The following is a 14243-nucleotide window of genomic DNA, read 5'->3' on the forward strand; positions in this document are numbered from 1 at the left end:
CTAAACCTGTGCATTTCTGAAAACTAGACACCTAGGGGAATCCAGGATGGGGTGACTTGTGGGGCTGTCACCCGGTTCTGTTACCCAGAATCCTTTGCAAACCTCAAAAGTTGGCTAAATAAAACACTTTTTCCTCACATTTCAGTGACAGAAGGTTCTGGAATTTGAGAGGAGCCACAAATTTCCTTCCACCCTGCGTTCCCCCAAGTCTACTGATAAAAATGATACCTCACTTGTAAAGGTGACCCAGGTGCCTGCAACAGAAAATGGCAAAAAACCTGTAGAGATTGAGGGGATGGCACAGCGAGTTGATAAGCACATATGTTTCTTTTATACATCTTTAGCTGACTGCTTTGGGGACCCACACAAGTGAGGTATCATTTTACTTGGGAGACTGATGGGAATGCTGAGTGGTAGGAAATTTTGCCAGAGTGGTGATCCCACAAAGAAAAGTGAGGAAAATATTCTTTTTTAAGCACATTTTGAGGTTTGCAGAGGAGTCCGGGTAAGAAAGTGTTGGGGGATCTACACAGGCCACACCTCCCTGGACTCCCTTGGTTGTCTGGTTTTCAGAAATGTTTGGGTTTGGTAGGTTTCAGTATATGGCTGCTGAGCCCAGGACCAAAACGCAGGTGCCCCCACAAAAACAGGTAGTTTTGTATTTGATAATTTTGATGTGTCCACATACTTCTGTGATGTTCCAAACACTAAAATTGTGAAAAGAAACGCACTTAGGTTATGTTAAAAAGACCCCTCACCCACCAACCAAGTTGGTGGCATGCTTCATCATCGGGGTCCAACCCGAGACACCTAGCGTGTCATGGGTGTGCTGCGACACCTGATTACAGCGGAGCAGGCTTTGTCATTTTTACCACACATATTAGTTGGATTTGGCACGAGGGTGAGTGATGGTTCAGTAGATCAAATTTTATTAACAAGAGATTTCCCAAAAATTAAATGCACTGTTTCTACGTGCCCAGCACATTACAACAATCGCATTAACAGACAGAGCCACTCAAGGGCCCATCACTTACATAAGCCCACATGCCTGATACGGCAATCACACCAGCTGATGGGAGTGTGTGGACTGGCATTTGGCTGGCACCACCAGCCAAGCGCCACTCCACGCCCACCGCCAGCCAAGCGCCACCCCATGCACTCTGCCAGCCAAGCGCCACCCCATGCACTCTGCCAGCCAAGCGCCACCCCATGCACTCTGCCAGCCAAGCGCCACCCTATACACACTACCAGCCAAGCCGCCACTCCACGCACACCGCCGGCCAAGCCGTCACTCCACGCACACCGCCGGCCAAGCCGTCACTCCACGCACACCGCCGGCCAAGCGCCACTCCACACACACCGCCAGCCAAGCGCCACTCCACGCACACCGCCATCACTTTTTTTGTTTTGAAACAACAAAGAAACCACTTACTAATTATAAATAAGTACAAAACTACAAACACAAAAGCTCTAACTAAATACATGACAGAAATGTCAACCGTGAAGCTGAACATCTGAAAATATAAAACAGGCAGTTTACGCTCGCAGTATTTCCCAGAATGTTTTTTTTGGGTGTGGTAACTCCTAATACAGCCGACCACACACAGCCCAGGTTTTCAAGGGCGATCGGGGCAGTACATCTGGCTCTCCCCCAGGATACCACTTCGGGCACAGACTCCACATTTTTTAGTGAGCAAGTCTTTTTTGGGAGTGGGAGGAATGTGATCAGGAAAGTGGCGATCTTCCAATCTGACCACATCCTCCACCACTGCTACTCTAGGAACCCTTGCCTGTTCCACCACAATAAGGCTCTCTATCACTTAACAAATTTCATCCTTGACCCAGGGGAACAATCCTTGAACACAAAAGCATTAAAAGTTGCCAAATTAAATAAATGTATGGCCAACTTTTTATTCCACACGTAAGACTTACGAAGAGCAGTGTAAGGTTCTAACCTCTGATCTACTCTATCAACACCACCCATGTGCTTATTGTAGTCCAAAATGTATGCAGGTTTGCGCAGTTCGGCAACTTGATCCCAAACAGTCACAGGGGAATTACTCTCATCATGGATGGTAGTTAGCATGTACACATCCCTCCTGTCTGAAAATGTCAGAGTCAGCAGCTCATCATTCCGCAAGGCACTGCACTGTCCCCTCTCAAGCTTTTTACAGACAAGCTCCCTTGGATAGCCTTTCCGGTTGGAACGGATTGTGCCACAAGCAACAGTGTCCACTGTGAACAACCTCTTAAACAACTGCACCCCGGTATAAAAATTACCTACGTACAAATGGTGACCTTTGTTAAACAGTCTACCAAGTTCCCACACAATTTTCTCGCACACTCCAAAAGTGGGCTGACAACCAGTGGGGGTCAACACTGGAATCCCCACCAGTGTAGACCCGGAAATTATACAATTATCCTGTCCTACTTTCTGACAGCATATACGATTTAATTCCATACGTTCCCTCTTGCTAGGAATGTACTGCTTAAAAACCAAACGCCCCTTGAACAGGACCAAAGTCTCGTCCACACTTATTTCTTTGCCTGGAACATACACCTCTGAAAACTGATCTACAAAATGATCAAGGACAGGCCTAATCTTAGAAAGACGGTTACAATCAGGGTGATCTTGTGGCATTGTCAACAAAATGCAGCATCTGAAGAAGAAACAAATACTGTTTTCAAGTCATGGGTGCAGGAATTCTAACCGTTGCCATCAAGGGACTATTAGACCAATAAGAAGCCAGTGATGGCTTCCTTATTGTAGGAGGCTGGCCTGAACCCCAGGCCTAGTGTGGGTTGTAGAGAGTCGCTGGGACTGTTAGAAAACACTAAGGGTGTCCAAGATACCCAAACCCAAGACCCTGAAAAGTAGGAGTAAAGTTACCCTACTAGCCCACAAATACAGTATAGACAAGATGAACGAGTTACTTACCTTCGGTAACGACTTTTCTGGTGGATACATTAGCTACCTGTGGATTCCTCACCTCATGAATACTCCCATGGCGCCAGCATTCGACGGAAATCTTCTTACTAGTCTCTGCACGTCGACGAGGACGTCACTGTCTCGCACGCGACGCCGTCTGACGTCATACAGGCAATAAGAGGTCCTCGACGACGTGCGGACGTCAGTACCAATCATTTTTTACGTGCATGAGAACAACCAGGCAATGCAATGAAAGAACAAAGCAACATCCATTATATTGTAAAAATACACCACATTGTATGAATAACTGTAAATCTTTTTATGTACATATATATATATATATATATATATAAAACTCTCTCTTTTAAAATATATACACACACCAAGTATATACATAAAGATATATACACATATACCTATATATATATAAATATATTATATATATACATCTATTGCACCCTCAAAGATCAAGAGGAGCGCACTCAAGGATTACTTGGCAAGACCATAAAGGCAACGGGGAGGCGGGTGGGACCGTGAGGAATCCACAGGTAGCTAATGTATCCACCAGAAAAGTCGTTACCGAAGGTAAGTAACTCGTTCTTCTGATGGATACAACTACCTGTGGATTCCTCACCTCATGAATAGAGTCCCAAAGCAGTACCACGCCCGGCGGTGGGTGCCTAAATGGTCAAACCAAGAAATCCTGCAGCACTGACCGTGCAAAATGGCCGTCCCTTCTAACCTCAGAATCTAAACAGTAATGTTTTGCAAAAGTGTGAAGGGACGACCAAGTTGCGGCCTTGCAGATGTCGACCACAGGAACACCTCTGGCTAAGGCCGAAGTGGCCGACTTAGCTCTGGTGGAATGAGCTCTAATGCCCTCAGGAGGATCCTTCTTTGCCAAAGAGTAACATATTTTAATGCAAAGAACAACCCACCTGGATAGTGTTCTCTTGTGGACTGCCTTTCCTCTCCTCTTGCCCACGTATCCAATAAACAGCTGATCCTCCAGCCTGAAATCCTTTGTTCTATCGATAAAGAAGCTCAACGCTCTCTTTGGGTCCAAACGGTGCAGTCTTTCTTCCTCTTTGGAAGGATGAGGCGGAGGATAGAACGTGGACAAAGTAATTGCCTGAGCCAAATGGAAGGGTGAAACAACCTTCGGGAGGAAAGCGGCCTTGGTCCTCAACACCACCTTATCCCCATAAAAAGTTGTATAAGGGGGTTTTACTGATAAGGCCTGCAACTCACTCACTCTCCTTGCTGATGTTATAGCTATCAGGAAGACTGTTTTTAAAACCAAATACCTCAAGGGGCAAGAATGCATAGGTTCAAAAGGGGACCCCATAAGGAAAGTCAGGACTAAGGACAAATCCCATTGCGGCATAACGAATGGCTTTGGAGGATATTGATTTAGAAGACCTTTCAAGAATCTGATAACAATAGGGGATTTAAATAAAGATGGTTGGTCTGGAAGACATATGAAGGCTGACAAGGCCGATAAATAACCTTTAATGGTAGCCACTGCACAACCTTTCTGCGCCAGAGATAGAGCAAAAGACAAAACGTCCGATAGATGAGCTTGTAAAGGATCAATCTGCCTCTCTCCACACCACGCAACAAATTTAGACCACCTATTAGCGTAGATAGATTTAGTGGAGTGTCGCCTGGCCGCTAATATAACATCCACTACCTCAGGCGGGAGAGAGAAGGAACTCAGGTTGCCCCGTTCAATCTCCAGGCATGTAGGTGCAGACTCTGGAGGTTGGGGTGTAGAACCTGCCCCTGCGACTGCGAGAGGAGGTCTGCCCTGAAAGGGAGACGGAGCGGCGGGCACGTTGAGAGTTGGAGAAGGTCGGAGTACCACACCCTCCTTGGCCAATCCGGAGCTATTAAGATTACTAGAGCCCGGTCTTGGCGAATCTTCCTCAATACTCGAGGAATCAAGGGTATGGGAGGAAACGCGTAAAGCAACTGGCCGCACCAGGTCATTTGAAACGCGTCCCCCAACGCTTCCTGCATCGGATACTGAAGGCTGCAGAACAACGGACAATGCGCGTTCTCTCGAGTGGCGAACAGATCTACCCGAGGAAACCCCCACTTCTGGAAGATTAAACAGACTTGATCTGGATGGAGACGCCACTCGTGGTCTGCCGAGAAGTGGCGACTGAGACTGTCCGCACGCACGTTCAAGACTCCGGCCAGATGGTTTGCTATCAAGCAAATCCGATGGTCCTTTGCCCAGGACCATAGTCGAAGAGCTTCTCTGCAGAGAAGGTACGACCCCACTCCTCCCTGCTTGTTTATGTACCACATCGTGGTAGTATTGTCCGTTAGGACCTGTACCGACTGACCACGAAGGGAAGGGAGGAAGGCCTTGAGAGCCAGACGTACAGCCCGTAACTCTAACAGATTGATGTGAAAAATCTGTTCCTCTGGAGACCAAAGACCTTTGATCTCCAGATCCCCCAGATGAGCTCCCCACCCTAGAGTGGAAGCATCCGTTATGACTGTGGCCACTGGTGGCGACTGCTGGAACGGTTTTCCTTGTGAAAGATTGTTGCTTGCAATCCACCACTTCAAATCCACAGCAGCATCTCTGGAGATCTTGACAGTACCCTCTAGATCCCCTCTGTGTTGAGACCACTGCCTTCGGAGGCACCACTGAAGAGCCCTCATGTGCCAGCGAGCATGCGTGACCAACAGAATGCAGGAGGCAAAAAGACCGAGCAGACGAAGGACCTTGAGGACTGGAACTACCGCTCCATTTCGAAACATTGGAACCAAATCCTGAATATCTTGAATCCGCTGAGGCGGAGGAAAGGCCCGACCCAATGTCGTATCCAGTACTGCCCCTATGAACAGGAGGCGCTGAGAGGGCTCCAGGTGAGATTTGGGCTCGTTCACCGAAAAGCCCAGGTCGAACAACAACTGGGTTGTTGACTGCAGACGACGCAACACAAGCTCCGGGGACTTGGCTTTGATCAACCAATCGTCCAAGTAAGGGAATACTGCTATCCCCTTCCTTCTGAGCTCTGCCGCAACCACCGACATCACCTTCGTGAAGACTCGAGGTGCTGAAGTAAGACCAAACGGAAGGACCGCAAACTGGTAGTGTTGCGATCCCACCACAAACCGGAGATACTTCCTGTGTGACTTGAGTATCGGGATATGAAAGTAAGCATCCTGCAAGTCGACAGACACCATCCAGTCTTCCATGTTCAACGCCAAAAGCACCTGTGCTAGGGTCAGCATCTTGAACTTTTCCTGCTTGAGGAACCAATTCAAGATCCTCAGGTCCAGAATTGGTCTCAAACGACCATCCTTCTTGGGAATCAGGAAATACCTTGAGTAAACTCCTTGACCCCTTTCCTGCTCCGGGACCAACTCCACCGCGCCCTTTAAAAGGAGGACTTCTACCTCCTGTTCTAGCAACAGGAGGTGTTCTTGTGAACAATACGAAGGGCGGGGCGGGATGAGGGGCGGAAACTCCCGAAAGGGAAGGGTGTAGCCTTTTCCCACAACACTGAGAACCCAAGTGTCCGACGTAACAGTCTCCCATTTGGTGAGAAAATGCTGTAATCTTCCCCCTACAGGAGAGGAGTGAGTGGGAAATGGTGGAAGCCTAAGGCTGCTTCCCCTGCTGCACCCCGCCAGAGGATGAGGAAGAGGCAGAGTGCTGCTGAGAGGCTCCCCTGGTGCGGACCCTACCCCTCCCCCTAAAAGATCTATAGGGATGGGAAGAGGCAGGTTGCTGATATCTTCCCCGAAAGGAAGAGGAGGAAGAGCCACGCCCAAATCCACGAAACCTCCTGAAGAATCTGGAAGAGGCCGTGGAAGAAGGAGCTTGGAATCCCAACGACTTAGCCGTGGCCCTGCTCTCCTTAAAACGTTCCAAGGCCGAATCCGCCTTAGCCCCAAACAGTTTGTCCCCATCAAACGGGAGATCCAACAATGTGGACTGTACATCCGCCGAAAAGCCCGAGTTACGGAGCCAGGCCTGTCTCCTTTCCACCACAGTTGTGCCCATTGCTCTGGCTACCGAGTCGGTGGTATCCAGTCCCGTCTGGATAATTTGGGTCGCAGCAGCCTGGGCATCAGAGACAAGATCCAAAAGACCCTGGGGAAGCTCTGTAAACGAAGAGGAGATGTCATCCATCAGAGCATGAATATACCTCCCCAGGATACAGGTCGCATTAGTGGCTTTTAACGCCAGACTGCAGGACGAAAAAATCTTCTTCGACTGCGCCTCTAGCTTTTTTGAGTCTCTGTCCCCAGGCACCGTCGGGAAAGAACCAGGCGCTGACTTGGACGAACAGGAGGCCTGCACAACCAAGCTCTCCGGCGTAGGGTGCCTAGATAGGAAACCAGGATCAGTTGGAGCCGTCCGATACCTCCTGGCCACGGCTCTGTGAACTGCTGGGGAAGATGCCGGCTTCTTCCACACCTCTAAGACCGGATCCAGCAGAGCGTCATTAAAAGGTAATAGAGGCTCCGCCGCGGCTGAGGCCGGATGCAAAACCTCTGTCAAAAGGTTTTGTTTCGCCTCCACCACCGGCAAAGGCAGGTCCAAAAAACTAGCTGCCTTCCGTACCACTGTATGAAAGGAAGCAGCTTCCTCTGTATATTCCCCCGGGGACGAAAGGTCCCACTCAGGGGAAGTGTCCAGCCCACTGGCCGACTCCAGTCCACGCAGCCCATCACCCGAGTCCTCTAGCTCTCCTTCCTCTAGGGCTCGTTGGTACTCCTGCTCCTCTAGTACCCGGAGAGCACGCCTCCTTGAATGCAGTCGTTGCTCAATCCGCGGAGTCGACAACACCTCCGCCGAAGTCGGAGATCGGCGCCGATCTTCCGAAGCCACCGACGCCGCATCCGGCGCCACAGGTAACTTCGGCGCCGACTGAAGAGCAGATGAAACGGATGGACCCACCGGAGTCACAGGCCGAAATCTCGACGTCGACGGGATGGAAATCCCTGGGGCCAATCCCTCCGAAGCCATCGGAGCGGCCACCGGCGCCGACACTGGCGCCGAGCCCACGTTCCCAAACGGGAGAAAGGGCATAAAGGGTGCCGGCCGAAGAGGTGCAGGATCACCCAAAGAAAAGGCCAAAGGCCCAGCCGGAGCACCCCCTGGAGCCATCTGTTGGAAGATGGCATACATCGCATTCAAGAATGCGGAACTATCGGCTCCAGGGGTGGGAAAAGCTGGATACTGGGGTGCCTGACTCGGAGGCGACCCCGACGCCGGCCTCGGCGTCTGCGCCGGAGAAAACACCTGAGGCTCCAATACCTCAATCACCGACGCCTGTCCAGGCGAAGTTGGAGACGTCGGAGAGAGCAACGGCGTCGAAGGATGCGGCGTCACCGTGGGGCTGACCTCCCATGTCCTCCGGCGCCGATCCGGAGACCTGGAACGAGCCTCCCTTGAATGACGCCGAGATTCTCTACGGCGCCGGGAGTCTCGATGACGCCGATGTCTTGGAGAAGACTTTTTCTTGTGATGCTTCTCCTTTGACTTGGCCATAAACAGCTTCGCCTCGCGTTCTTTAATGGCCTTCGGATTCATGTGCTGACACGAATCACAAGTCGAGACGTCGTGGTCGGAGCTCAAACACCAAAGGCAATCGGAATGAGGATCCGTCACCGACATCTTGCCTCCACACTCACGACAAGGCTTAAATCCAGACTTTCTCTGCGACATTATTTCCACAGAGAAAGAGTACGCAGCAAGATATACACTGTAACCGCAAGAGTAACAGTTGCTCCCTCGAAGATAACCGTTTCGAATGCACGGAAAAAAGGGAACTGACGTCCGCACGTCGTCGAGGACCTCTTATTGCCTGTATGACGTCAGACGGCGTCGCGTGCGAGACAGTGACGTCCTCGTCGACGTGCAGAGACTAGTAAGAAGATTTCCGTCGAATGCTGGCGCCATGGGAGTATTCATGAGGTGAGGAATCCACAGGTAGTTGTATCCATCAGAAAGGGGATTCTGCAAGAACAACTGCCAGAAAAACACTGAAGACGGACTCCTGGACCTGTAAAGAAAGGGGACCAAGTCCAAGAATCACGCAAAAGGTGAATCCGGGTGGAAGAAGCCGAAGATTCTGAAACAACGGAAGATGCCAGGAACTTCTCCTTTGGTCAGAGGATGTCCCACAGCATGCTGGCGGATGCAGAGTTGTTCACACGTGGAAAGACTGCAAACAAGCCATGCTAGCTGCAAGAGTCGCGGTTGAGGATTTTGGGTGCTGCTGGGGACCAGGAAGGACCAGGATGTCGCCCCTTGGAGGAGGAGACAGAGGGGGTGCTCAGCAACACGGAGAGCCCACGCAGAAGCAGGCAGCACCCGCAGAAGTACCGGAGCAGGCCCTTAGTTCTGAGGATAGCGGTCGACTCAGAGTCACAAAGGAGGGTCCCACGACGTCGAAGTCCAACTCAGCGAGTTGGGCAATGCAGGACTGAGTGCTGGGGACCTGGGCTAGGCTGTGCACAAAGGAAGTCTTGGAAAAGTGCACAGAAGCACGAGCAGCTGCAGATCACGCAGTACACAGGATTACTGTCTGGCGTGGGGAGGCAAGGACTTACCTCCACCAAATTTGGACAGAAGGGCCACTGGACTGTGGGAGACACTTGGACCCAGCTCCTGTGTTCCAGGGACCAAGCTCGTCAGGATGAGAGGGGACCCAGAGGACCGGTGATGCAGAAGTTTGGTGCCGGCGTTGGCAGGGGGAAGATTCTGTCGACCCACGGGAAATTTCTTCTTGGCTTCCAGTGCAGAGTGATGGCAGACAGCCCTCAGAGCATGCACCACCAGGAAACAGTCGAGAATGCCGGCAGGATGAGGTGCTACAATGTTGCTGGATGTCTTCTTGCTACTTTGTTGCAGTTTTGCAGGCGTCCTGGAGCAGTCAGCGGTCGACCCTTGGCAGAAATCGAAGAGGGAAGTGCAGAGAAACTCTGGTGAGCTCTTGCATTCGTTATCTGATGAATAGCCCAGGGGAGAGTCCCTAAATAGCCCAAAAAGGAGGATTGGCTACTGAGAAAGGTAAGCACCTATCAGGAGGGGTCTCTGACGCCACCTGCTCGCACTGGCCACTCAGAGCTGTCCATTGTGCCCCAACACCTCTGTTTCCAAGATGGCAGAGGTCTGGGACACACTGGAGAAGCTGTGGGCACCTCCCCTGGGAGGTACTGGCCAGGGGAGTTGTCACTCCCCTTTCCTTTGTTCATTTTCGCGCCAGAGCAGGGCTGGGGGGATCCCTGAACCGGTGTAGACTGGCTGATACAGAGATGGGCGCCAACTGTGCCCATCAAAGCATTTCCAGAGGCTGGGGGAGGCTACTCCTCCCCAGCCCTTCACACCTATTTCCAAAGGGAGAGGGTGTAACACCCTCTCTCTGCATAAATCCTTTGTTCAGCCTTCCTGGGCCAGGGCTGCCTGGACCCCAGGAGGGCAGAATCCTGTCTGAGGGGTTGGCAGCAGCAGCTGCAGTGGAAACCCCGGAAAGGCAGTTTGGCAGCACCCGGGTTCTGTGCTAGAGACCAGGGGGATCATGGAATTGTCACCCCCAATACCAGAATGTTCCATGGCCATGTTCTGAGTTACCATTGTGAAGCTATACATAGGTAGTGACCTCACAAAGTCCGGGGAATTTGCCCTGAACGATGTGCGGGCACCTTGGCTAGTGCCAGGTGCCCACACACTGTAACTTTGCACCCAACCTTCACCAGGTGAAGGTTAGACATATAGGTGACTTATAAGTTACTTATGTGCAGTGAAAAATGGCTGTGAAATAGCGTGGACGTTATTTCACTCAGGCTGCAGTGGCAGGCCTGTGTAAGAATTGTCTGAGCTCCCTATGGGTGGCAAAAGAAATGCTACAGCCCATAGGGATCTCCTGGAATCCCAATACCCTGGATACGTAAGTACCATATACAAGGGAATTATATGGGTGTACCAGTGTGCCAATAAGAATTGGTAAATTTAGTCACTAGCCTGCAGTGACAAATTTAGAAAGCAGAGAGAGCATAAACACTGAGGTTCTGGTTAGCAGAGCCTCAGTGATACAGTTAGGTACCACACAGGGAACACATACAGGGCACATACTACGAGCACTGGGGTCCTGCCTAGCAGGATCCCAGTGACACAGGGACTAAAACATACATACATACATACATACAGTGAAAATGGGGGTAACATGCCAGGCAAGATGGTACTTTACTACAGTATCTCAGCAGATAACGAATGCAAGAGCTCACCAGAGTTTCTTAGCACTTCCCTCTTCAGCTTCTGCCAAGGATAGACCTCTGACTGCTCCAGGACGCCTGCAAAGCCGCAACAAAGTAGCAAAGTAGCAAGAAGACTACCAGCAGCATTATAGCGCCTCATCCTGACGGCTTTCTCGACTGTTTCCTGGTGGTGCATGCTCTGAGGGCTGTCTGCCTTCACCCTGCACTGGAAGCCAAGAAGAAATCTCCTGTGGGTCGACGGAATCTTCCCCCGCCAACACAGGCACCAAACTTCTGCATCACCGGTCCTCTGGGTCCCCACTCATCTTGACGAGCGTGGTCCCTGGAACACAGGAGCTGGATCCAAGTGTCCCCGACAGTCCAGTGGCCCTTCTGTCCAAATTTGGTGGAGGTAAGTCCTTGCCTCCCCACGCCAGCCAGTAATTCTGTGTACTGCGTGAACTGCAGCTGCTAGGGCTTCTGTGCACTTTTGCAAGACTTCCTTTGTGCACAGCCTAGCCCAGGTCCCCAGAAGTCCGTCCTGCATTGCCCAACTCGCTGAGTTGGACTCCACCTCCGTGGGACCCCCTTTTGTTGTGCTGAGTCGACCGTTTTGCTCAGATCTTCTGAATGCCTGTTCAGGTGCTTCTGTGGGTGCTGCCTGCTTCTGTGTGGGCTCTCTGTGTTGCTGAGCGCCCCCTCTGTCTCCTCCTCCAAGGGCGACCTCCTGTTCCTTCCTGGGCCGTAGCAGCACTCAAAACCTTCAACCGCGACTCTTGCAGCTAGCAAGTCTTGTTTGCGGTTTTTCTGCGTGGAAACAACTCTGCATCCTCCAGCACGCCATGGGACATCTTCTGACCAAAGGAGAAGTTCCTGGCACCTTCCGTTGTTGCAGAATCTTCTGCTTCTTCCACCCGGAGGCAGCCCTTTTGCACCTTCATCCGGGGTTTAGTGGGCTCCTGCCCCCCCTGGACACTTGCGTGACTCTTGGACTTGGTCCCCTTCCTTTGCAGGTGCTCAGGTCCAGGAATCCATCTTCAGTGCTTTGCAGTCAGTTGTTGTCTTTGCAGAATCCCCTATCTCGACTTTACTGTATTTCTGAGGTAGTAGGATAACTTTACTCCTACTTCTCATGGTCATGGGTTGGGTTATCTTGGACACCCTTAGTGTTTTCTCACACTCCCAGCGACCCTGTACACACTACACTAGGCCTGGGGTCCATTCGTGGATTGCATTCCACTTTTGGAGTATATGGTTTGTGTTGCCCCTAGGCCTATTGTCTCCTATTGCATTCTATTGTGTCCTACAGTGTTTGCACTACTTTTCTAACTGTTTAGTTACCTGATTTTGGTTTGTGTGTATATTTTGTGTATTTTACTTACCTCCTAAGGGAGTATATCCTCTGAGATACTTTTGGCAAATTGTCACTAAAATAAAGTACCTTTATTTTTAGTAACTCTGAGTATTGTGTTTTCTTATGATATAGTGGTATAGTAGGAGCTTTGCATGTCTCCTAGTTCAGCCTAAGCTGCTCTGCTATAGCTACCTCTATCAGCCTAAGGTAGCCCCTGGACAACCCAGAGGGCAGCGTACCATGTATTTAAAAGTAGGGCATGTACCTTTAAGTGTTACTTGTCCTGGTAGTGAAAAGCCCCCAAAGTCATTTTTCACTACAGCAAGGCCTACTTCTCCTGTAGGACAACATTGTGATTACCTTTTTACATCCTATATTGTAAGTCACAATCTGGAAGAGATAAACTTTTCAACTTTGGTGTCTCTAGAATCACAATTGAAAATCACAACTTATGGTAAAATACAATTTTAAATTATATTTCTGAAAATGCCACTTTTGGAAAGTTGAGATTTTCCTACTTAATCCATTTGATGTCTGCTGCCTGTTTCTGATCACTTGTCTGGAGTGGGTGACAGCTGGGCTTTGTGTATTCCCCATAGACAACCACACACAATGGGAGAGTTGACATGATTTGATGGGATATCATGGGAGGACGGGAGGGAGGAGCTGGTCCCAGCCTCACACCTGACTAGGCTGTGTCCTTCCCCCACACTAAGGGCTGTATACCTCCCTGTGGTGGGCCTGGGGCTAGGGCAGGACCTCTGCACGCTTCAAAGGCCTGTCTTTGAAGTCTTACCCAACTTCAGAAGCCCAACTGGGTATAAGTATTGGAACTCTGACACCACCAACTCAATACACTGCTGGACCTATGACTACTCAGCCAAGAAGGTTACTGTGCTGCTAAAGGACTGCCACTTTGCTGGACTATTGCTTTCCTCCTACCTTACTGTGCTGCCTGTTGTTCCCCATCCTGGGTGAGAAGGACTGGACCTGCATCACTTAAACTCATATTGACTCTAAGGGCTTACTGGCTGGCCTCCTAATTTAAAGCATCAGGGACATAAAACGCTTCCAGCCACCCTGTGCTGCACCTGGACTCTGCCAGTTTTGAGTCTGTCCTGCCAAGTGGTGCCACCCCAGCCCTGTACCCTTGGAAGTAGGCCTAAGTTGCTTGCTGTTGCGGAAACGACTCGTACTCTGCTGTGGGAGCAGAATCGCCACTGTTGCATGGAACAGAACTGCCTTCAGAACTGCTACTGTGATCCTTTTTCTGGAGCAACATCTTTGAATCCCGGTCAACTGCATCCTCGACACCACCACCAAATCTCAGCATCGCAGCCTCTTCTGTCATCAGAACAGACACGTCACCTTGACTGCAAAACATGTCCTCGACACCGGTCTTTACATTGCAAGCCGTGGCGCCTGGATCCTCGACTTTGATGCAGGAGAAACTTGCACCCTAACCCTGTTGCATCTCGGAACCAATGCTTTGCTGCTGTTGCATGGAGAAAATTGACACATCTCCTCTATTGCATAGTTTGGAACTGATGCAACACTCCACAACCAGGATTTAAGGTGCTTTGGTTCAGTGGGCCTGGTTGGATCCATATAGTCGGCCTGAACTTTTGACTGTGTTCCAGTCCGGTGTGACCAGATATCTTCGGTTAGCACTTCCCGCTTCTGAGCAGTATTTTACAGTTTATTCTTTAAAAATTTATCACACAATTT

The sequence above is a fragment of the Pleurodeles waltl genome, chromosome 4_2 (genome assembly GCF_031143425.1).
Source record: "Pleurodeles waltl isolate 20211129_DDA chromosome 4_2, aPleWal1.hap1.20221129, whole genome shotgun sequence".
Classification (NCBI taxonomy): Eukaryota; Metazoa; Chordata; class Amphibia; order Caudata; family Salamandridae; genus Pleurodeles; species Pleurodeles waltl.